The 25,455-nt window shown below is 37.2% G+C and overlaps 1 long non-coding RNA gene across 2 annotated transcripts; it reads right to left on the minus strand.

Moving 5' to 3' along the window:
- Window positions 1–13,126: 13,126 nt before the first annotated feature.
- Window positions 13,127–22,373, minus strand: LOC114925917 (uncharacterized). Of its 2 annotated transcripts, XR_011877054.1 has the most exons (4): window positions 21,630–22,373; window positions 21,355–21,539; window positions 18,310–18,375; window positions 13,127–13,718 (listed from the first exon to the last, which is right to left on the minus strand). It is a non-coding gene; the product is annotated as an uncharacterized lncRNA (long non-coding RNA). The 2 variants fall into 2 exon arrangements; XR_003815957.2 differs by lacking the exon at window positions 13,127–13,718 and having other exon boundaries at window positions 18,162–18,375.
- Between the last annotated feature and the right edge of the window lie 3,082 nt (window positions 22,374–25,455).

Raw genomic sequence — 25,455 nt, forward strand, 5'->3', positions numbered from 1 at the left:
AACCAAGTGGCTGATCATCTGTCCCGGATAGAGCCAGTGGAAGGGACGCCCCTCCCTTCTCTTGAGATCTCTGAGACGTTTCCTGATGAGCATTTATTCGCCATTCAGGAAGCACCATGGTTTGCCGATATTGCAAACTATAAAGCTGCAAGGTTCATACCCAAGGAGTACAACAGGATACAAAAGAAGAAATTAATTACTGATGCAAAGTACTACTTGTGGGATGAACCTTATCTCTTTAAGAGATGTGCAGACGGAATTATCCGTAGGTGTGTGCCTAGAGAAGAAGCACAGAGGATCCTGTGGCATTGCCACGGATCTCAATATGGATGCCATTTCGGAGGTGAGCGAACTGCCACCAAGGTCCTCTAATGTGGCTTCTATTGGCCCACACTCTATAAAGATTCCCGAGAGTTTGTACGTAATTGTGACAGTTGCCAAAGAGCTGGCAATCTGCCTCATGGTTACGCCATGCCTCAACAAGGAATCTTGGAAATTGAGTTGTTTGACGTATGGGAAATTGACTTCATGGGACCTTTTCCACCATCATATTCAAACACTTATATTCTGGTGGCAGTTGACTATGTATCAAAATGGGTTGAGGCTATTGCCACACCCACCAATGATACTAAAACAGTGCTGAAGTTCCTCCAGAAACATATCTTTAGCAGATTTGGTGTCCCTATAGTACTAATCAGTGATGGGGGCACTCACTTCTGCAATAAACAGCTTTACTCTGCCATGGTTCGGTATGGAATTCGCCACAAGGTGGCCACTCCATATCATCCACAAACCAATGGGCAAGCTGAAGTCTCTAACAGAGAATTAAAGAGAATCCTGGAACGGACAGTAAATACCCGTAGAAAGGATTGGGCACGAAGCTTGGATGATGCTCTGTGGGCTTACAGAACAGCATTCAAGACCCCTATAGGGACCTCTCCATACCAACTCGTGTATGGCAAGGCATGTCACCTGCCCGTGGAATTGGAACACAAGGCCTACTGGGCAACCAGATTCCTAAACTTTGATGCCAAACTAGCAGGAGAAAAACGATTGCTCCAGCTAAATGAGCTAGAGGAATTCAGATTCACAGCTTTCAAAAATGCCAAGCTTTATAAAGAAAAATAAAAAAAATGGCATGACAGAAAGCTGTCATCTAGAATCTTTGAACCAGGACAGAAGGTTCTGTTGTTTAACTCTAGACTCAGGCTATTCCCCGGGAAACTGAAATCCCGGTGGAGGGGACCATACGTGATTACAAGTGTATCACCATATGGTTATGTGGAGCTCCAAGATATTGATTCTGATAAGAAGTTCATTGTCAATGGACAGAGAATCAAGCATTATCTTGAGGGCAACATTGAGCAAGAATGCTCAAGGCTGAAGCTAGATTAAAAGCTCAGCAAGGTCCAGCTAAAGACAATAAAGAAGCGCTTGCTGGGAGGCAACCCAGCCATGGGACAACAATCCTCTAAGCATTTTGCCCTATTTTTATTTTTATTTGTTTATATAAAGTTCACTGACACTAAGGTAAAGAATCATTTGCATAAGTTTACAGGGTTACAGAAGGAATCTACACACAAAACAGAGATAGGGAGCTTACTGGCAAGAAAACGCCAGTGAAGGCCATTTTGGGCGTTCAGCACCCAAAATGGGCATCCAGTGGGCGCTGAACGCCAGTAAGGATAGCTATCTGGCGTTCAACGCCAGAAAAGGGCAACAACTGGGCGTTGAACGCCCAGGAGAGCAGCATTTGGGCGTTGAACGCCCAAAACAGGCAGTGTTTGGGCGTTCAAACGCCAGGATGGTGGGGAGGAGCTCTCCTTCTACCCATCTCCTTCTTTTTCTTTTGCTTGAGGACAAGCAAAGCTCTAAGTTTGGTGTGCTTATTCGTGATCACTAAGATCATGGCCCTTAAAGGAAAACAACTCACTCCAAGAGGAGCAAGGGCGTGATTTAAAGGAACTGAAGCGCCAGAAATTCTCTCTTGAAGGACCAAGCACCTCACAGACTAGAGGAACATCCACTTCCCAAACCTCAAGGTTGTTGAGTTCTAATCTTAGCCTTAACTCTGTGATAACTGTTCTTATTTTAATTTTACCTTAGGAGTCATATAGTAGTAATTAGTATCTATTTTGATTTTATCTCCAATTAAGCTATAGTTTATTTTTCTCATCATCAGCAAACATGAATAAAGTAGTAAATCTTTTGAATAAGAAGCAATAAAATTTCGAGTTTTAATAAGAGAAATTCTAATTAGTTAAATGTGGTGGCAATGCTTTCTGTCTTCTGAATGAATGCTTGAACAGTGCATATATCTTTTGAATTTGTTGTTTAAGACTGTTAAATATGTTGGCTCTTGAAAGAATGATGAACATGAGACATGTTATTGAGAATCTGAAAAATCATAAAAATGATTCTTGAAGCAAGAAAAAGCAGCAAAGAACAAAGCTTGCAGAAAAAAAAAAAAGAGAAAGAAAAAAAAAAGAGAAAGCAAGCAGAAAAAGCCAAAGCTCTTAAAACCAAAAGGCAAGGGTAATAAAAAGGATCCCAAGGCTTTGAGCATCAGTGGATAGGAGGGCCAAAAAGGAATAAAATCCTGGCCTAAGCGGCTAAACCAAGCTGTCCCTAACCATGTGCTTGTGACGTGCAGGTGTCAAGTGAAAACTTGAGACTGAGCGGTTAAAGTCAAGGTCCAAAGCAAAAAGAAGAGTGTGCTTAAGAACTCTGGACACCTCTAATTGGGGACTTTAGCAAAGCTGAGTCACAATCTGAAAAGGTTCACCCAGTTATGTGTCTGTGGCATTTATGTATCCGGTAGTAATACTGGAAAACAAAGTGCTTAGGGCCACGGCCAAGACTCATAAAGAAGCTGTGTTCAAGAATCATCACACTGAACTAAGAGAATCAATAACACTATCTGAATTCTGAGTTCTTATAGATGCCAATCACTCTGAGCTTCAATGGATAAAGTGAGATGCCGAAACTGTTCAGAAGCAAAAAGCTACTAGTCCCGCTCATCTAATTAGGATCTGAGCTTCAATCAAAAAACTCTGAGATATTATTGCTTCTCAACCTATTAGTCTTCTATTTTATTTGTCTAGTTGCTTGAGGACAAGCAACAGTTTAAGTTTGGTGTTGTGATGAGCAGATATTTTATACGCTTTTTGGGGATAATTTCATATAGTTTTGAGTATGTTCTAGTTAGTTTTTAGTTTATTTCCAGTAGTTTTTAGGAAAAATTCATATTTCTGGACTTTACTATGAGTTGTGTGTTTTTCTGTAATTTCAGGTATTTTTCTGGCTGAAATTGAAGGAGCTGAGCAAAAATCTGATTCAGGCTGAAAAAGGACTGCTGATGCTGTTGCATTCTGACCTCCCTGCACTCAAATTGAATTTTCTGGAGCTACAAAACTCAAAATGGCATGCTTCTAATTGCATTGGAAAGTAGACATCCAGGGCTTTCCAGAAATATATAATAGTTCATACTTTTCACAAGGATAGACGACGTAAACTGGCGTTCAACGCCAGTCCTCTGCCCAATTCTGGCGTCCAGCGCCAGAATAGGATAAAAAACTGGAGTTGAACGCCCAAACTGGCACAAAAACTGGCGTTCAACTCCACAAATGGCCTCTGCACGTGAATTGCTTAAAGTCTCAGCCCCAGCACACACCAAGTGGGCCCCAGCACACCAAGTGGGCCCCAGAAGTGGATCTCTACATCATCCATCATAGTCCACTCATATTTTGTAACCCTAGGCTACTGGTTTAGTATTTAAACAACTTTTAGAGACTTATTTTGTATCTCATGACATTTCAGATCTAAACTTTGTATTCTCTGATGGAATGAGTCTCTAAACCCCATTGTTGGGGGTGAGGAGCTCTGCTGTGTCTCGATGAATTAATGCAAGTATTTCTGTTTTCCATTCAAACACGCTTGTTTCTATCTAAGATGTTCATTCGCGATTAACTGTGATGAAGGTGATGATCTGTGACATTCATCACCTTCCTCAAACCATGAACGTGTGCCTGACAACCACCTCCGTTTTATATCCGATTGAATGAGTATCTCTTAGATTCTTTAATCAGAATCTCCGTGGTATAAGCTAGAACTGATGGCAGCATTCATGAGAATCCGGAAAGTCTAAACCTTGTCTGTGGTATTCCGAGTAGGATTCAAGGATTGAATGACTGTGACGAGCTTCAAACTCCTGAAGGCTGGGCGTTAGTGACAGATGCAAAAGGATAGTAAATCCTATTCCAACCGGATCGAGAACCAACCGGTGATTAGCCGTGCTGTGACAGAGCACGTGAGCGTAGTTTTCACTGGAAGGATGGAAGGTAGCCATTGACAACGGTGATCCACCAACACACAGCTTGCCATAGGGGGACGTGCGTGATGTGAACAAGAAGACAGAGGAAAGCAGAGATTCAGAAGACAAAGCATCTCTAAAACCCCAACATATTCTCCATTACTGCACAACAAGTAACTTTTAATTTATGCTCTACTGGTTACTCACAATTCAATTGATAAACATAATTGACTTCCTGACTAAGATTTACAAGATAACCATAGATTGCTTCATACCAACAATCTCCGTGGGATTCGACCCTTACTCACGTAAGGTATTACTTGGACGACCCAATGCACTTGCTGGTCATGTGTGCGAAATTGTAAGAGAGTAACAATTTTGTGCACCAATCACCAAGAGAATGAACTGCTAGAGCTTCACCCTCGTTCAGTTGGATGACTACGGCCAATGGCGTTTGATCTGAAGCAGAGGAGATTGATGACCACGGCCAATGGCGTTGATCACATACAGCCTGCCATAGAAGAAATCATTCACAAGCAAAGGAGACAGTAATACCAAAGTTAATTTAGAAAGACAAAGCAACTCCAATCCTTAACCATATTCCTATTACTGATTCCATTTAATTTATAGAGTGTTTTATTTTATTCCTTTTAATGCAATTAAACCTTAATTTAACAACTCTTCTATTCGCCTGACTAAGACCTGCAAGATAACCATAGCTTGCTTCAAACCACAATCCTCGTGGGATCGACCCTGACTCGCTCAGGTATTACTTGGACGACCCAATGCACTTGCTGGTATAGTTGTACAGAGTGTGGGGATTTGTGTGAAGGAGAAAAATTGTCGGTAAAGATTTTCACAAAAATGTCGCGTTGCAAGTATAGTTCTAAACCAACAAATTATCCTCGGTCAATGTTTAAATTGTTTGTCACTTAAGAAAACCCAATAAAATTAACCGAATTATTTACACCTCGGGTCGTCTCTCAAGAAATTACAGGAAAGTGTATTGATTATTGATTATGAAAAAGTATATTTTTGGGTTTTGTAATAAGAAACAAGAAAGTAAAATGGTGAGAAAATAAACTAATAACTAAGAAAGCTCTTAGCAAGGAAAGAGAATTAGAAGTCCTATCCTCATTATCATCGTCAATTGTGATGGTAAATGTGAATTGCCTTTACTTAGTTAACCTCTAACAAATGGAGGAAGGTCAAGTGCATACAATTAACTTGAGTTCACAAGTTCTAGTCAACTCATAGTGAGAGACTAGCTTTGGTGAAGTTCAAGCTAATCGGCAATCTTCAATCACCAATCAACAAAAGACTTTTGATAACTCAAGAATTTCTAATTAATCAATCCAAGTCAAGAACATAAAAAGCTAATTTAAAATCCAACCAAGCATTTTATCAAACACTTGGAAGGCATAAAATAAAAACATAGAAAACTAACAAGACATAGCAAAATCTAAGACTAACAGTTGCAAGTGGAATCAATAACAACAAATTAAAGAAAGCAATGATAAACATGGAAACATAAATTGTATTAATATAGATTAAAGGAAACAAGAAAAATTCATAAACTAAATTGGAAACATAAAGAAATCAAAGAGAGAAATAGATAAACTAAAGCGCTAGAACAAATAAAAGTAGAAGAGAAACTAAATTAAAGTAAGGTAGAAATCTGAATTTGAGAAAGAACAAGACTACAAACCCTAAAACCTAGAGAGAGGAGAGAGCTTCTCTCTCTAGAAACCTACATCTAAAACCTAAAATTGTGTTAATGAATGAGAAGTGAATGATCCCCCTTTCCAGCTCCACTCTGTAGCCTCTAATCTTCACTTTCGGGCTTGAAACTTGGTCAAAAGCAGCCCAGAAATTGCCCCCAACGAATTCTGTTAATTGCAGCATATGACACTCGTCACGCGTATGCGCCAGCCACATATACGCGTCGCTGAACCTTGCACCTGGCCACGCGTATGCATCGCCCATGCGTACGCGTCACTACCAAATTCTGAAATTTTTAATTTGTGTTCCTTCCACTTTTGCATGCTTCTTTTCTATCCTCTAAGCCATTCTTACCCTATAAACCCTGAAAACACCTAACAAATATATCACGGCATTGAATGGTAATAAGAGAAGATTAAAATTAGCGAATTTAAGGCCAAAAAAGCATGTTTTCGATCATAGCACAAAATTAGGAAGGATTTGTAAAACCATGCAATTTATATGAATAAGTGTATGAATAATTGATAAAATCCACTCAATTCAATACAAAATGAACCGTAAAATAGTGGTTTATCAATCTCCCCACACTTAACATTAGCATGTCCTCATGCTAAGCTCAAGGGAAGCTATAAAGGAGGTGAAGAGGAATGGTAGAATTTATGAAATGCAACCTATCTATATGAATGCAACTAAATACAAAATGCTTTTACCTACTAGGTTAAAAGTAAATAAATCTTCCAAAAGCAAATATAAACTGGATCTCACTAATTTAAATCGCAAAATTAAGTACAAGTAGATTTGCAAGAAGAAAGCTCGTAAAAGCCGGGAACAAAGAATCGAGCATCGAACCCTCACCGGAAGTGTATACACTCTAATCACTCAAGAGTTTAAGGTTCGATTCTCTCAATTCTCTACTAACCTTACTTTCTAAGGCTTGCTCTTCTTCTACTAATCAACAAAATTTAATGCACGAATACACATATCATGAGGCCTTTTAAGGGTTTTAATGGGGTTAGGGTCAAGGTAGGATTGTATTTAGTCAAGTGGACTAAAATCTGAATCCTTGATTAACCTAAACTTCCCACCTAACTTAAGACAATCCATGTAATCAGAATATAAAATCTAACTACCCATTAACTATATTTACCATATATTCATGCATCTGCATTTGAGTACAACTCATATGTATTGCTACTACCATTTACTTTGGGGCATTTTGTTCCCTTTTTTATTTTTTCTCTCTCTTTTTTTTCTTTTTTTCTTTTTTTTTGTTTTCTTTTTCTTTTTCTTTTTCTTTTCTTTTGTTTTTTTTTCAATGCATACAATCAAGGTATTGAATGCATGAACATGTCCTCAACATTCTTTTCACATTTTCACAAAAAAGTCTAACATACTCAATTCCCAAACCAAATATTTCCAAACCCAACTTTTCTGCACTTAAATCATGAACACTTTCACTAGTCTAAGCTAACCAAGGATTGAAATTGAGGTCATTCATTATTTTTCTCTTAGAGTTAATGATGTGCTAAAGTAAAATAGGCTCAACATTAGTTTGCAAAGAATAATGAAAGGGTAAGGCCATATGGGTATGTGAGCTATAGTGAAACAAGGGCCCCAATCATATAAGTGCATGCATACATCAAACAATGGAAATATAGAATTAAACAAGACAAAGATCACAATTTTAGAGAAAACAACACACACCAAAATAAAACATTGGTTGATAACATGTAACAAATCAAATAGGTTCAAAAAATCTTACTGGATTTTGTGTGTTCAAGCTCTAAACCATGTTCCAAAATAAATTTCTTCAAGCATGTTCAACAAAAATTTTAATTCAAATTAGTGAAATGCTATAAAATAGTTTCTTGGAAAAGAATTCATCACTTCAACCAAGTAGTACATAAATGTAAGCAATTAACTACACATGCAATCTATTATGCAATGCGACAACTAACTAACAAAGAAAATTAAACATTGGTGTTGAGACAGGAAGTAGTTAACCATGGAAGTCGGTCATTGACCTCCCCACACTTAAAAATTGCACCGTCCTCGGTGCATGAAAAGATGTTCAAGTGGACGGGTGGCTACAACCGATGAGTTTCTTCAACGGATTGTGCAGATGGACTTGTTTGTTGCCCCATTTAGAAGCTTTTCCTTTCCCTTCTTGGTGGCTATCCTGAAAGAAGAGAAAAAAGGAAGAAGAATAACCCACAAATAAAGATATGCAAACAAATAAAATATAGGTGGGCTAATGCCAAATAATAATGAGGTTCTCAACTACATGGTAGCTACAACATGCAAGTGAGAAAGCAGTATAAGAAAATGGCATATCAACTAACACTGGATGCAAGAGTAATGTCAAAGCATAAGTAAATGGCAAGAATACTCGAAAACAACAAGTTAAAACAAGAATTGACACAGAAAAGATTAGTGATAAGCATGAGAGCATTTGGTATTATCCTAACTCAATGATAATGAAGCATAAGAACAAAGAATAATGAGTCAGAAGGGATGAAAGCACTAATCTTGTGTGTGGGGCAAAAAATTTCCATTAATGCTAAACAAGTCACGAAGTACCAAAATGATCCAAGAAATTTTCAAAAGTTGAGTAGAAAATTTAACACCAATGGTAAAATAGGAAACGTAAGAAGGAAAATAAAAATAAGTTACAAAAGCAAAGTTAAAATGCAATGAATGAAAGTGTGAAAATGTAATAAACAAAAGAGAATAAGGATGAGAAGTTAAAGAAATGAAGAAGAAAAAAGTAAGAAAGGAAGAAGAAAGAAGGAGAAACGAGAGAAGAAAGAAGAAAGAAATGGGGGAAGGGAAATGACGCATAAGCGTCGTCCATGTGCACGCATGGATTGCAGAATGAGGAGGTGACGCATACGCGTTAGTCACGCGTACGCGTGGGGTGTGAATTGTGCTACTCGCATAACACTCGAACAGTTTCTGCACAACTCTCGGGTTTCAGTACTGGACTATCAAAATTTTGGCGTCGACGCGCACGCGTCGTCCACGCCTACGCGTGGATGGGCAAAGGATCAAGTGACGCGTACGCATCAGTGAGGCGCACACGTGGGTTGGGATGTGCGCCTAGCACCCCACCCGCATGGTTCCAGCACAATTCTCGGGTTTTTATACCTAAGAGCAAAATTCAATATGATGCGTGCGCGTTGGCCACACGCACGGGTGAGCTTCCTTTTTTTTAAAGTATAAGAAACTAACAAGCTATAAAAGTAATGCCAACCATTATTAAACAAGTAAAACCATAACTTAAACGAAATAAACCTAACTAAAAATAAAAATGCGACTTATTACCTAACACTTTTAGTTAAAGTTCTTAAGTTGGACACTTGGTGAGCTCCTTGTCATGGTGGCTTTTGCTTGAACTCATCTTGAAACTTCCACCAACGCTTGGACTTCCAATAAGCTCCAACATTTCCAAGTGAATTCACCAAGCTTTGATGAAGTTCTTCACAAGTTTTGAGCTCCCAAAGTTGATCCTCTTGTATGCCAGGATCCCAAATCTTATTTCTACACCCGTCTTTAAGTGGATCATCATTGTTCCAACCGGGTGGCAAGCAATTTGAATTCTCAATGAAGTACCAAACTCTTCTCTTAGATCTAACTAATTGATCACCAGTCCAACCCTTGCATCTAGCTCTTGAAATCTCAACCTTGATGAGTCTTGATTTGCAACTCCAACCACTAAACATCCTTCTCTTACGCTTCATTCCAAAAAGCCTCCTAAGTTGGCCATCCGTTTCAAGCATGCCATACTCAAGTGGGACAATAAAGCTAATAGAGATAAGTTTTACCCACTCAAATGAAGGAGTAGATGGAAACCTAGATAGAGAAGTCTCCAATGATCTTGACAAAGCATATTGAACTCCCGTCCAACCTTGCCGAAGGACTTCCACCTTTTGAAAAGATTATTCACTTTCAAACTCTTCCTCACCGAACTCATCCAACTCTTCTTCGTCACTCAAATCATAAATATAAGGTTGAGAGAGATCTACCTCAATGTTGCTTTTGGGAGAAGGTTCTTCAAACTCAAGAGGTTCACTTGTGGATGCAAATTCATTACTAGGATGGCTCGATTCATGATCATCATCACCAAGGGACCTTGCCTCTTGATCTATCCCGTCCAATTCTTCATAGGGAACATGCCTTGGAGGTTGTACACTAGCCTCCTCAACATCGATTTCAAGCTTCTTGGAGGAATACTCTACAACTCTAGATTCCCATGGAGGTTCAGCATCTCCTAAGTCTTCAACCACTTCTTCCTCTTCAACAATTACAGCTTCCTCCAATTGTTCCAATACAAAGTCACATTCCTCACTTTCCACCGGAGTTCCTAATCTCTCCTTCATGACACATTCTTCATTAGATTCTCTACATGTAGCCAAGGGAGTTCCTTGAGTGTCCAAACGTTGGGAAGCGAATCGACTTACTAACTTGGTCAAGGCAGCCGCGAATTCCAATGTCGCCCTTTTCATCTTGCTTTGCCCTTGAAGTAGTGAAGTGAAAGAATCATCTATTAGGGTTTGGGGTGGATAGGAGGGTTCATTATATCGGAGAAAGGGTTCATAATAAGAGGGTGGTTCATCATGATAAGGATGTGGCGGTTCAACACTCTCCATCTTTTCCTCTTGTTGCACAACACACTCTCGTCCTTTGTTCTCAAGTTGAGATTCTAAGATCTCCTTCATGCTCCGCTATTCGGTTGACTTTCCACATTCATCCGTGGAAACACTTTGTTTGTTGCATGAGTCCCATGGGTCGAACTTTTGATGGATGGTTGCTTGAAGTCGATCCATTGCTTTCTTGAGACGATCCATTGGCTCTTGTTCCACTTGGCTATCATAAGTAGGATCATAGTGCTCTTGAATTGATGGATATGGACATTCTCCTATGGAGGGTTATGGTGGAAAAGAAAATTCATCTTGTGGTTGAAAATCTTCATACATTGGAGGTGGTGTATATTAAGGTGGTGGTTCTTGGGAGTAATTGTGTTAGAATTGGGGTAGTTCTATATATGGCTCATATAGTGTTTAGTATGGTGGATGAGGATTAGAGTCATAGGGAGGTGTTTGGTAAAACGGGGCTTGTGAGTATGGTTGAAGGCTATGTTGTGGGGGATAAAGGTCATAGGTGTATGGTGGTTGTTGATTGTCATAGAGAGGTCCACCATAACCATTGTCTTGGTATGCATCATGGAATGGTTATTCCTCACAGTACATTGGAGGAGGTTGTTGCCAAGATGGTTGCCCATAAGCTTAAGGCTCCTCCCACCTTTGACTGTCCCATCCTTGATGCATGTTCTCATTGTAGCTTCCATTCCCTACAACATAATTTGAATCAAACTCATAGCCAAAGGAGTGAGAATTCATAGTAACAAGAGAAAAAAAAACAAAAACTAATAAGAAATAATGAAAATAAACTCCTAAAACTAGAAACAACTAACAAGGAAACAAAAGGCAAACATATTCACAATATTCATAATAACCAATAATAAGGTACACATTTGCAATTCCCCGACAACAACTTCAAAAACTTGACAGAGGAGAAATGTCAGTAAAGATTTTCACAAAAATATCGTGTTGCAAGTATAGTTCTAAACCGACAATTAAACCTCAATCAACGTTTAAATTGTTTATCACTTAAGCAAACCCAATAAAATTAACCGAAGTATTTAAATCTCAGGCCGTCTCTCAAGGAATTGCAGGGAAGTATGTTTATTATTGGTTATGAAAAAGTATATTTTTGGGTTTTGGGTTTAATAAGCAAGGAATGTAAATAACAAGAAGATAACTAATAACTAAGAAAAGTCCTAGCAAGGGTTGAGAATCAGAATTCCTATCCTCATTATCATTGTCAATTGTGATGGTAATTGTAAATTGCTCTCACTTAGTTAACCTCTAACAATTGAAGGAAAGTTAAGTGAGCAAATCAACTTGAGTTCACAAGTCCTAATCAAAGACTAGAGTTAGTGAAGCTCAAGCCAACTAGCAACTTTCAATCACCAACCAACAAGAGACTTTGACAATTCAAGAGTCTCCAAATTACTCAATCCAAACTAAGAATACAAAAATATAATTTAAAATCCAACCAAGCATTTTATCAAACACTTGGTGGGTACAAAATAAAAGCATGGTAAAATTGCAACAATAATAAAATCTAACAACTACCAATTGAAAGAAATTAACAATGACAACTGAAGAAAGCAATAACAACATGAACATATTAATTGCATTAACAAAGATCTAAAGTATCAAGAGTATATAAACATAAGGATAACAAAGTGAAGGAAATGACAAGTAGAATTGAAGAACAAAGGTGCTAGAACAATAAATTGCAAGGAATTGTAAATAAAAATAGAAATTAAATCTAAATCTAAGAAGAAATTGGAATAGAAATCCTAAAACCTAGAGAGAGGAGAGAGCCTTGACGTTATGATTTTTGCCAGTAAAGAATGTCATAAAAACATTCGCGTTGTAGATATAGTCTCTAAACCGACAGAAATCCCTTCGTACAAAAGTTTTGGTTGTCACAAGTAACAAACCCCTTTTAAAATTGATAACCAAGTATTTAAACCTCGGGTCGTCTTCTCAAGGAATTGCAGGGAGGTATGTTCTTATTATTGGTTATAAGTTTGTAAATTGGGGGATGTTGAGTTTGGACAATGGGCACAGATATATTTAAATGACAAATAAAATAAATAAATAACTGTAAAATAAACTTTTGGCAAGGTATGAGAAATTGGAAGTCCAGGCTTAGTTATCCTTATCAAAAACAATGAAAGTTGGATCTTAATTCCACTTAGTTAACCTTTGCTGAGGCAAAGGAAAGTTAAGGGACTAATTAGTTTGATCTTCGAATCCTATTTATTTCCTAAGAAAAGGTTGGGATTATTGAAGCTCAATTCAATTAGCAAAGATAACAGTTATCAATTATGCTGTTGAGTTGGATAATTCCTGAGTTACTGATTTCTTAACCAAGACCAAAAGGGGAAAAGTAAATCTACTGGAATAAGAATGCCTTCAGATGGGAAGCAATAATCATGTAAATAAAAGAGAGCAATAATAACTGAAATACCTCAAATAACATTAATTCAAGTAATTTGGAATAGTTCATAAACTAAATTGGAAAAATAAATAAAAATAAAGAACCTGGAATTGAGAGTTACTCCTAAAACTAAGAGAAGTCCTAAATCCTAATCCTAAGAGAGAGGAGAGAACCTCTCTCTCTAAAAACTACATCTACTCCTAAAATTGTGAATGTGAAAGCCTCTCTATGAATGGATGCAATCCCCCACTTTATAGTCTCTAATCTGTGTTTTCTAGGCCGCGAACTGGGTCGAAAACAGCCCGGAAATCGCTGGAGAAGAATTCAAACACGCTGATTTCCGTCACTGCGATGCGGCCGCATGGATCACGCGGTCGCGTCGCCTAGCATCAAAGGAACTATAGCATATTATATATCAAATCGAAGCCCCAGACGTTAGCTTTCCAACGCAACTGAAACCGCGTCGTTTGGACCTCTGTAGCTAAAGTTATAGCTGTTTGAGTGCGAAGAGATCAGGCTGGACAGCTTAGCAACTTCTTCATCTTCTTGTATTCCTTCCACTTTTGCATGCTTCCTTTCCATCCTCCAAGTCATTCCTGCCCTATAATATCTGAAAACACTTAACACACATATCAAGTCATCTAATGGTGATAAGAGAGGATTAATAATAAGCAAATATAAGATCAAAGAAGCATGTTTTCAATCAAAGCACATAATTAGGAAGGCAAATGTAAAACCATGCGAATAGTATGAATAAGTGGGTAAAGAGTAGATAAAAACCACTCAATTGAGCACAAGATAAACCATAAAATAGTGATTTATCAAGCCTCCTACTCTAGAAACCTACATCTAAAACCTAAAGTATGAATGAATGAGAAGTGAATGATCCCCCTTTCCAGCTCCACTCTGCAGCTTCTAATCTTCACTTTCGGGCTTGAAACTGGGTCAAAAGCAACCCAGAAATCGCCCCCAGTGAATTCTGTTAATTACAGCACGTGACGCTCGTCACGCGTACACGTCAGCCACATGTACGCATCGTTAAACCTTGCACCTGGCCACGCGTGCGCGTCGTATGTCTACTGCACCAGTCACGCGTACGCGTCGCCTATGCGTACGCGTCGCTACCAGATTCTGAAATTCTTAATTTCTTGTGTTCCTTCCACTTTTGCATGTTTCTTTTCCATTCTCTAAGTCATTCCTGTCCTATAAACCCTGAAAACACTTAACAAATATATCACGACATCGAATGGTAATAAGAGGAGATTTAAATTAGCGAATTTAATGCCAAAGAAGCATGTTTTCAATCATAGCACAAAATTATGAAGGATTTGTAAAACCATGCAATTTATATGAAGTGTATGAATAATTGATAAAATTCACTCAATTCAATACAAAATAAACTGTAAAATAGTGGTTTATCAGCCATCCCAATGATCCAACGCTTCTTTTCCACGAAATCCAATTCGCAGGTTATCCTCAGCTGATATTCAGGCTAAGAGAGCCAAAGGCTTGTGTTATCGGTACAATGAGAAGTACACGGCTCTCCATAAATGCCCAAATCGACACTTCATGTTATTTCAGCATGAAGAAGAGGAAGCCCCAAATGTGGAACAACAAGCTGCGATTAAAGAATTAGTAGATCCTTTACTCCAGACCCTTAAGCAACAAGTAACTGACAATCACCTATCATATAATTCCATGCATGGTACCTCTGGTTCATCCACTATCCAAATCAGAGCTATCCTTTAAGGGTTAGAGGTTCGGGCTCTATTGGACGGAGGTAACTCTGATAGTTTCTTCCAGCCTCGAATAGCCAAATTCTTGAACATCCCAGTGCAGCCTGCCCTGGTGTGAGGTTGATAGTAAAAAATTTTGGCATCATAGATTTTGAGGATTATATTCCTTCTCTGGAGGTCACAATGAGCGGGTGCAACGTCACTATTCCACATGTCTTTGTATTACATGTTGCTGGAGGTGACTTGGTGATCGTTTTTCCTTGGCTCAAGCAACTGAAAACGCACATTGTGGACTATGATGCTGCTTTTCTTCGATTCCTTCATAATGGTGAGTTTGTTACAGTGCATGTAAGAAAAACTCCATCCCATAGCAAGCTCAGTATCACCACATTCGATTTCTTCTCAACACTGATGCAATTGAAGAAGTCTTCACAGTAGAAGTTCAGCAACCTACACAGAATCCAACCAATCCCCTTCTGTTTTCTACTACCATGGAGCCTATTTTTGCTGAACTCCTCCAAAAGTATCAAATAGTATTTCAACAACCTATAGGGCTTTCTCCACAAAGATTGCATGATCATTCTATTCCTTTGGTAGAGGGGGCAGCACCAATTCGGGTCAAACCGTACCAATACCGTCACCACCTTAAGACTCAAATTGAGTGCATGATTCAAGAGATGCTTAAGGATGGCATCATTCAGCCAAGCCATAGCCCTTTCTCATCGCAAATCCTTTTTGTAAAAAAAAATGACGGCTCTTGGAGATTCTATACTAACTACCGTGCTTTAAATAATATTACAGTCAAGGATCGATTTTCTATTCTCACAGTAGATGAACTTCTCGATGAGTTGTTTGGAGCAAAAATTTTCTCAAAGTTGGATCTCAGATCAGGTTATCACCAGATTTTGGTGAAGCTGGAGGATAGATACAAGACCATATTTCGCACACATCAAGGACATTACGAATGGCTAGTAATTCCATTTGGATTAACAAATGCACCAGCCAGCTTCCAACATCTTATGAACGATATCTTTTGGCCATTCTTAAGAAAGTTTGTCCTTGTGATCTTCGATGACATATTGATCTACAGCCCTTCTACTTCTCAACACTTAGAACATTTGGAGATCATGTTGCAAACATTACAGAAGGAATCCTTATTTGCCAAGATGTCAAAATGCTTGTTTGTTGTGTCCGAAATTGACTATATGGGTCACACCATCAATGAGAAGGGTGTTCACATGGAGAAGGATATAGTTTAGGCTGTAATAGCTTGGCCGACACCTGAGAAGCTCAAACAACTTCGGGGATTTCTTGGGTTGACAGGTTACTATAGGCACTTCATCAAAGGCTACTCTTTTCTTGCATCTCCTCTCACGGATTTATCGAAGCAAGATGCCTTCCAGTGGAGCTCAGATGTGCTCATGCCTTCGAGTCATTGAAGAAAGCAATTACTTCCAAACCAGTTTTAGGTCTTCCCAACTTTGATCAACCTTTTATAGTGGAGACTGATACTTCTAGTACGGGAATTGGAGTGGTACTTTTGCAAGATAAAGACCACATCGCCTTTTTTTTTTAAGAAATTATCTACTAACAATCAGCGCCAGTTAGCTTATGCCCGGGAATTCTATGTGGTGACTGAAGCGGTAGCCAAGTTCTCCCATTACTTATTGGGGAAGAAATTTATTATACGTAAAGATCAACAAAGTTTAAAGACTTTGGGAGATCAGATCTTGCACACCTCTGACTAGCAAAAGTGGATACACAAGCTCATGGGGTATGACTTTGAGATTCAATATAAATCTGGTAAGGAGAATATTGCTGCTGATGCCCTTTCACGCAGCTTTATGGCTACTTGATCTTGCCTGAAACCAGAATGGTTCAATATATTAAAGAGCAAAATTGAGGTTGACAATGAACTGAAGGAGCTTCGGAAGAATTGTGAGAAAGGCTTACCTAAGGACCTAACTATTCTGTTTAGAATGGAGTTCTATTATGGAGGAATAGGTTGGTGGTTCCAAAAGAGGGTTCATTGATGCAAGCAATTTTGCACGAATACCGTGATGGCATGATTGGAGGTCATTCCATCATTGCCAAGACTGTGGAATGGATTTGTTCTACCTTTTATTGGCCAAATATGCAAAGAGTTATAAGAGCTTATGTTCTTTTCTGCTCTACTTACCAGCGCGCCAAAAGAGAGGCTCGATTACCTGCACGGTTGCTTCAACCTCTCCCAATACCATCACAGGTGTGGGAGGCTATCTGCATGTATTTCATCACAGCTCTTCCACAATCTCATGGGTACACGGTCATTATGGTGGTCATTGATAGATTGACAACATTTTCTCATTTTATACCCTCGAAACATGACTTTGACAGCCGTTCAGTGGTAGAGGCATTCATCAGGAATATTGTCAAACTCCATGGATTTTCTAACTCCATTGTCTCGGATAGGGACCGGATCTTTATGAGTCACTTTTGGCAGAGATTATTTAAGTTGCAAGGCACTACTTTATCCATGAGCTCAGCATACCACCTACAAACGGACGACAAAGTGAAGTCGTGAATAAGACATTGGAGATGTATCTTTGTTGCTTCTATTTTGTGAATCCCAAGTTATGGTCGATATGCTACCTTGGGCCCAATATTGATATAATACTTCTCACTACAGAAGCATCAAAATGTCTCTTTACTTGGCTCTATATGGTCGTGCCCCCCAAATCTCATTAGATATGAGTTGCCTCATGTTGACGAACCGTCATTGCAAGAGTTGCTAACCAATCGGGACACACTGCTTGAATAGCTTAAGGCTAACCTCAATCATGCCCAACAATATATGAAGACGTTTGCTGAATTTCAAGAGAATAATATGGTACTGGTTTGTTTACATCCTTATCGCCAACACTCAATGGCTTTGAGAAAAAATCAGAAGTTGAAAATGGGATACTTTGGACCATTTCGCATTGTCAAGAAACTTAGCTCAGTGGCTTATAGACTCAAACTTTCTCCAGAGGCCAAGATTCATAATGTGTTCCACATTTCAGTGTTAAAAAGATTCTACGGGGATAACACTAATTAGTACTTGCAATTGTGTCTACAGACTAGAGCCAAGGGTTCTATACCTGAGCCTTCTTGAGTTCTGGGAGTTTGTGTAACGACCCAACTTTCAATACGTCATGATCGTACCAAAAGTAAGGCGTTACCGACCTGTTTTTCTTATTAACTACTTAATATTGAGCCTTTAGTTCGATATCGTGTTTCAGTTTTAGTAGAAAATGCTAGAAAATTTTGTTTTTATTTATCAAATCATATATCAAGCATCACTAAATAATAATAATCATATAATTATTAGTAAATATTATACAAACAAATTCAAGTGTAACTTAGATACAAATCATATCCCTCTGTATAAAATAAAAATCTTAAGCAATAAGGGCGAGGGAACTCTATGAAAGCAAATTAACTCACACTTAACTCATAAATAAGGTCTAACAATCGCCCGCAGCTTCAAACGGAGTCTTCGAACCTGTGTCACTGAAAGGGTGGAAGATTTTGGGGTGAGAACAAACCACACGTTCTCAGTAGGGAATGGGAATGCTGTAAAAGTAATGATTAACATGCAAATAATTAACTTTACTTAATAAACCATCTTTGTCAAACCCTTTGAAATACTTTTTAATCTTACCTTAGATAAGTAATTACTTTCTTTAAATTCCTAAACCCAAAACAGATCTCAATTGAAAAACTTGTCATATTAAATATCTTTCAGCAACATAATTGATTCTCAGTCATAACAACAGATAGTAATCATCTTTATCCATTCACAAACTACTAGCACAAGCAAGAAACTCAATTCATCACACAAACAAATCACAATAAGACAAACAACACAATCACAGAGAAGTAATATAAGCAAACACAACCAAATGCAAATGCACAACCAATATAATGCATGTCTGTCCTAAGCAGGCCATGAGCTCACGTGTCGGTTTACACCCTGCATCCCGACATTACCCAGGAACTAGTCCTAGATATGGCTTTATCTCTGTAGGTGAACTTCGGCCAACAGAAACAGCACTCCCATAAGTGAACTTCGGCTTACAGGAATAGTCTAAACACAACAGAACAACTTTCTGTAGGTGAACTTCGGCCTACAGAAATGGCACCTCTGTAAGTGAACTTCGGCTTACAGAAATAGTCTAATCACAGTACAACAACTTTCTGTAGGTGAACTTCGGCCTACAGAAATAACACCTCTGTAAGTGAACTTCGGCTTACAGAAATAGCGCCCCTGTAAGTGAACTTTGGCTTACAGGTATCACAACTCTCTGTAGGTGAACTTTGGCCTACAGGAGCAACACCCTGAGATACACAATTGATATTCACTGCAGGTGAACTTCGGCCTACAGGAATAACAACTTACTGTAGGTGAACTTGGGCCTACAGGACCTCTAGAGCCAACAGAAAAGCAGCAGATGAATATACAAATATCTCTGGAGTTGCCTTAACGCAACAAATGACCTTTCAACAGGCCCTCTGCTTGTTCTCTATTCTCTTTATCATATCACTCTTTTCACTTTGAATCCTTAACACATTTTCTTAAACCTTTCTTAACTTTCTCAAGCATTCGTTCATAAAAATCTCAATCATCAATTCAGTTCATAATCTCTGCCTTGGCAATCTTGAATCAAGCCAACTTTAAAACTATCTTTCATTTTAGTTCTATATCAAAGACTCAAGAAAAATCATTTATTTTAAATGCATTAAACACTTTTCAAAACTTAACCTTTCATTAGAAGTAATCAAATAAAACTCTTTCTCATGTTTACTAACTTCCCAAAGATTTAAAAATCATCTCTCTTACTATTCAAATTCAAATATTATTATTTCACCAAATTTCTAAAAAAGTAATCCTTTATTTCAAGCCCAAAACATAACTCTTTCTATATTGAATCAAATTCAAAACATAATTTCTTTCTTAAATAATTTAATTTTGAAACATAAACCTTTCTCTCGTAAATTGAATTCAAAATAGAATTATTCTTTTCTTAACTAAATAAAACTTAAATAATCATTTTTCCAAATCCAAATCTTCTAAAATAACTTCTCAAATAAAATTTCAGATTTTATAAAATTTCGGCAGCACCTCCCCTAAAACTCGGACTTAGCCACCCTTACGGGTTCCCTCTTTCTCAACAATTCAACAATCCTTTCTCAACAATTATCAAATACAAGATTCTCAAGCAACCAAAAAAATCCACAATTCGCAATTCTCACATAATCCAACAATCCATTTTTCATCTCATCAATTTACAATTAAATTCATAAGTCATAGAATCTTTTCAAATTAAACTCAATCAATTCTCCATCCATTTATCAGCAACTATCATGACAGATTCTCAATAATTATCTCATCACAATTCAGTTTAAGAACTAACATCCTTTCATCAATTAAAATCAGAATTTTCATAAACCATTCTTTAAAAGTAAACCGGTCCAATTTCAAGAATTCATAACAAATACCTCAACATCAACTCTTCATATTTCTTGTTATTTTTAAAGTTATTTAGTTATTAGCAAAGTTACCATTTTATTCTAAAGATCACACTTTAGGAAAATATTTCAAAAATCATCCTCCAATCCTTTAACCATTCTCAAAATTAACTCTAGTTAACCTTAAATCAACAATAACAACCAAATTAAGAAATCAATGTAACCCGAAATTTAGGTAACAAGCATAGCCTCAAACCAAAATCAACCTCATCAATTAATCGCTTACAACAATGAAACCAGTCACAATCACAGCCAAGTCAGGATTAATAAATCATGACACAGAAAATTAGTCTAACCATTAATAAATTATTTATATACTCTTAAAGTTTACTATATTATTTCAGAAAATCACAGGTTCTCTAAACAGTTTAATCCCTTAGTTCCAATCCTTCAATAACCACCAAAACCAATCCCAACTAGTCATAAGTAAACTTCACAGCCATTCCCATACATCAAATATCCAATTCAAAATCAAACAAGTCAATAATTCACTCAAAATCAGAATCTCAACCAATTCATCGCAGAATCAATAATTCAGTCACATTTCACAACCGCAACTAATTTCAATTATAATTCAAAGTAACCACAACCCCATTTCAACCAATTCAGCAATATCACATAAAATCAGAATTGTCAACAAATCCATTAAAGTCAGAAAACCAATATCAGTCATAGCATTAACCAATCACAATTCAAACTCAACTCATCAATCATCAATATGTCAGTTTTTCTCAATAAGTAACTCAACATATTTTCAATTCAGTAAGTAACACAAGCTTAATCACCATTCACTACCATATTTAATTCAAATCATAACTCAGAAAAATCACAATAGCTAACCATTCTCAAACACATTTCAAGTCATTATTGTCAATTAAGAAGTTCTTAACTATTATTAACCATTTGCACTTATCCAATAACTTTGTAGGCATTCTAAATTAAAAACGTTAAATCCCCTACCTCAATTAGCCGTAATTGAAGAATTTAAATGCGGTAAACCCAATATTACGAATCCACAGCAGCAGCGGTGCTCCATCAAATCCCAGCACCTGTTCTTAGCTTCGGTGGTGACTTAGCAGCAGCCTCCAAATAGTGCCGGCAGCTACCTCCAGTAACGGCGGCGGCAAGGTAATTTACAATAATCTCTTTATACAATACAAACAGTTTCAGGGACAAGCTTCAAAGTAAAAACAAATTGGTAGGACAAGGAAGTAGAAACAGGGGGCAGAGCTTACCAAAACAATAGTGGTTCTAATGGTGGTTTCCTGGGCAGCTCGAATGTTGGTTCCTGGTGGCAGAGAGCTCCGGCAACTCACAGAATCCAGAGGCAGAGGCAGAACAGGGGATAAAAATGAGCACTGACATGGATAGATTGCTTCAGAACCAGAACAATATCCTCAGCAAGCTCCAACGACCTTCCCGAAGACAGCTACGGCGGCAGAGCAAGCCAGACTAGCGGCGGCGCGGCTGGAGGTCACCGCACATACGGCAGCGACAACCGGCGTGGATACAGTGATGGCGCGACGCGGTGAGGGTGACGTCTGGACGGCGACGGATCTGACAAGAATGAAACCCTCGGCGATGCAGGGTGCGACGGAGCTCGCGGTGGTAGAGCGCAATGGCTCCCTTTCCTCCTCGCGCGGCAGTGGTGAGGCAGTGTGGCGCGGCAGTGGTGAGGCAGTGTGGCGCGATGGCGGAGAAGCCCAGCACGTGGCGCAATCCCTTTCCTCCCCTCCTCTCCTTCTTCTCCTCTACGGATCCATTTCTCCCTTCCCTCTCTATTTCTTTCTTTCTTCCATTTTCGCAGCTGTTGCTGCTGGTTGAATTGGGGGAAGGCTGCGGCTGTGTGTGTGTGTTTAGGTTAGAGGGCAGCAGCTGCTGCTGCTGGTTTAGGGAGGGGAAACGGGTACTGGGTCAGGGTTTCCAATTTGGGAAATTAGGGTTTCTGAGTTTGATTTGGGAATTAGGGTTAGAAATTAGGATTTTATAAAAGAAATAAGGATAGATATGAATAGATATTTTGATAAAATTAGAGGGTAGAGTAATTTTAAAATCAAATGTACTTTATTAAAAATATTTAGGAACATTATTTATCATCATATTGCTAAGTTCAATTAATTATTTCTAGTTTAAATTATAAAATAAGCATATTAATCATATAATTATAAAATATAGTTCAAACTCAATATTAATCATTCAAATTAAATGATATAACTTCTTATTATTTTTCTATCACTAGACTTTAATTTCAATTTATAAAATAACCAATTATAATAAAAATTGTGCATAAATATTAACTAGCTTAAACATAAAGTATTTATAAATATCAATCTAATCATTTCTAATAAAATAATTTCTAGGAATTCAAATTAATAACATAATTCATTCAAAATAGAATTTATTTAAATTAAATTATACAATTCTTCTTATTTTTCAATTATCGAAATTATAATTTCAATTATACCAAATATCTAATAAAGATTATATAAGAATTCTAATTAATATAAACTCCAATTATCATGAAACTCTATTTAATTATCATTAGTAAAATAATTTTCTTAAAATAAATCACAAATAACTAATTATTTAATTTTCAAAAACTAGGGTTGTTACAGTTTGTACCATTCTCAAACATGAAAAACCAGAACAACATGTCCATGTGCAGTGGGGAATTAGAGAAACTCCAAAAACATCATGGGAACTCGTTGCAGCCGTGACTAGATTATACCCTAATCTCAACCTGGAGGACAAGGTTGATCTAAATGGAGAGGATAATGTAAGAAAGAGAATAATAGAATTGGATGGGAGTGAGCATTCTAATGCAAGCAATTCTACAAAAGGGAAGTTAGTTACAGAGCAGAGACATGTGGCTACTGATCCACCTCCTTCAGACATGCATAGAAGCATGAGAGGACACATCATAAATACTAAATTTAAGGATTATGCAGGGTAGCTTGAGCCTGTTATAGTGCCATTCTATCATTATGTTCCTCCCTCTTCTGGTTACATCGAATTCCTTGTATATGTTCTAATTAATTCTTCTTTTCGTCCAGGTCCTCATGCACAATGACCATTGCTGCATTTTCTGCTTCACTTTCTTTTCTTAGTTCATATCACTATTTCATTGGTTTATTTTGTCTTCAAGTAATACTTCCAACTCATATAGCTCCAATTTCCTTGTAATTATTATTTTGAATCATCAATACAACATCACTTTTCCATCTACATTATTAAGTACCTTCCACACTCTCCTTAGCAATTAGCCATTTGGCCATTTCATCTTCTCTCTCCCCACTCACTCTCTCCTCTTTATCTCTCATTTATTCTTCTTTCTCGTGGCGTCGTCTTCATCCCCAACTCCAAATTTATTAATCTTAAACCCTCAATCTTCCATAAAAAATAGATCATCATTCACCACCACCACCATCGCCACCTCTCCTGTCACCACCGCTTTCTCTTCCCAACTGAGGCCCTCCTGTAACCCAAAAAGTCCTCATGGTCCCACAAGTCCGTTTCCATTTCTACTCCTAGTAACATAACAAGCACACAATGTCCTATTATCATTTCGATGTCATAGTCACCGCCGTAGCTTCGTCTTCTGCTTTTTTCAATACCAGAACTACATCACAATAACTAAAAACTACATCACAATAACAAAAAACTACACCTAGAACTAGAAGGTGAGGATGATTGAAACTGGAAGGCAAGCGCGATGGTCAGAATTAAAAGGCGAGCACCATAACCAGAACTGAAAGGCAAGCTTGACAGGATGGGAGTTGGCTCCTTTGTTGGCGTTGAAATACATGCTCAGACAAGGACATTGGCATGTTGAAGCAGTGGTGGTGAGCCTGAGAAGGAAGGTCATAGACAGAGAAGGATGAGCAAGGTGAGGAGAAGGATACTGCTCTGACGGTGCAAGTAGGCACTGGAGGAGAGTTGGTAGGGGCAATTTTGTGAGGGTTTCATAGGTTCTTGTTGTTGTTGTTGTTAGTAGAGAGAGACTCATAAATGCTGGATGAGGAAGAATGGGAATGCAGATCTAGAAATAGAAAATTGGGAACAAGGAAGAGAGAAAATTTTAGAAGATTAGGAATTTAATTGGAAAATTAGAGTTTTAATTTGGAAATTGAAACCCTAAATTTTAAACGGTGCCACATCATTAGTTACAGATGCCACGTTTACATTCCATTTGTTGCATCAGATATTTCTGTTAATGAAAAATGTCTCTTTTGACGGCTAGGTATTTCGTGCAGGTTTTTAAATTATTAAATATTATTTTTGTCGATAATAAAAGTGGGAATCATTATTGTCAGCGTTTGAATAATTCGGAGGCATTTTTGGTGGTTAATCCTTTATTTAACTAGTACTTTTGCCTGTAAGTTAGGAATATAAATCTTTTAAATCTACTTTGTCCTGACATTATAAATTATAGTATAAAAGATTAATAAAATAAAATTATTTTTACAAAAAGTCGTATGGGACAAAAGTACCCGTTGGCTAAGAAAACCAAAATCTTTGTAAACAAAAAAGATTAAATAATAAGTTTTTTTTGTTAATATTTTCATGTGAAAGAATTTAAATTTTTTATATTTATTATCTAAACTTTGAAATAATTTAATGTATATACTTTTACGTTTAATTAGGTATTAATTTTATTGCTTAAATAAAAATAATTAATTTTTATGCTTGTTATTTAAAAATAATATTTTTTCCTTTCTATATATAAAAATATAATTAGATATTAGTATAAAAAAATTATATTAATAGTTATAAAATTTACTCAAAATCAATTTTTTTGAAACAATTGAATCTTGATTTGAATTATTAATTACCATATTAGTATTCTCTTTAAATTATATGTAATAAATATTTGAAAGAAGAGAAGTAAAAATATATATTAGAAAGATAAGCGGTGAAAATTTGAAACTAAATAAAAAAATTAAAAAGTATGCATATAATAATAACAATAATATAATATATTCTTTTATGTGAATAATATTATGGAATTATTTTTAATTATATATTTAATGTATTGTTTAATTTTATGAATTTATTTAAAAT

Source organism: Arachis hypogaea, chromosome 19 (genome assembly GCF_003086295.3).
Source record: "Arachis hypogaea cultivar Tifrunner chromosome 19, arahy.Tifrunner.gnm2.J5K5, whole genome shotgun sequence".
Lineage (NCBI taxonomy): Eukaryota > Viridiplantae > Streptophyta > Magnoliopsida > Fabales > Fabaceae > Arachis > Arachis hypogaea.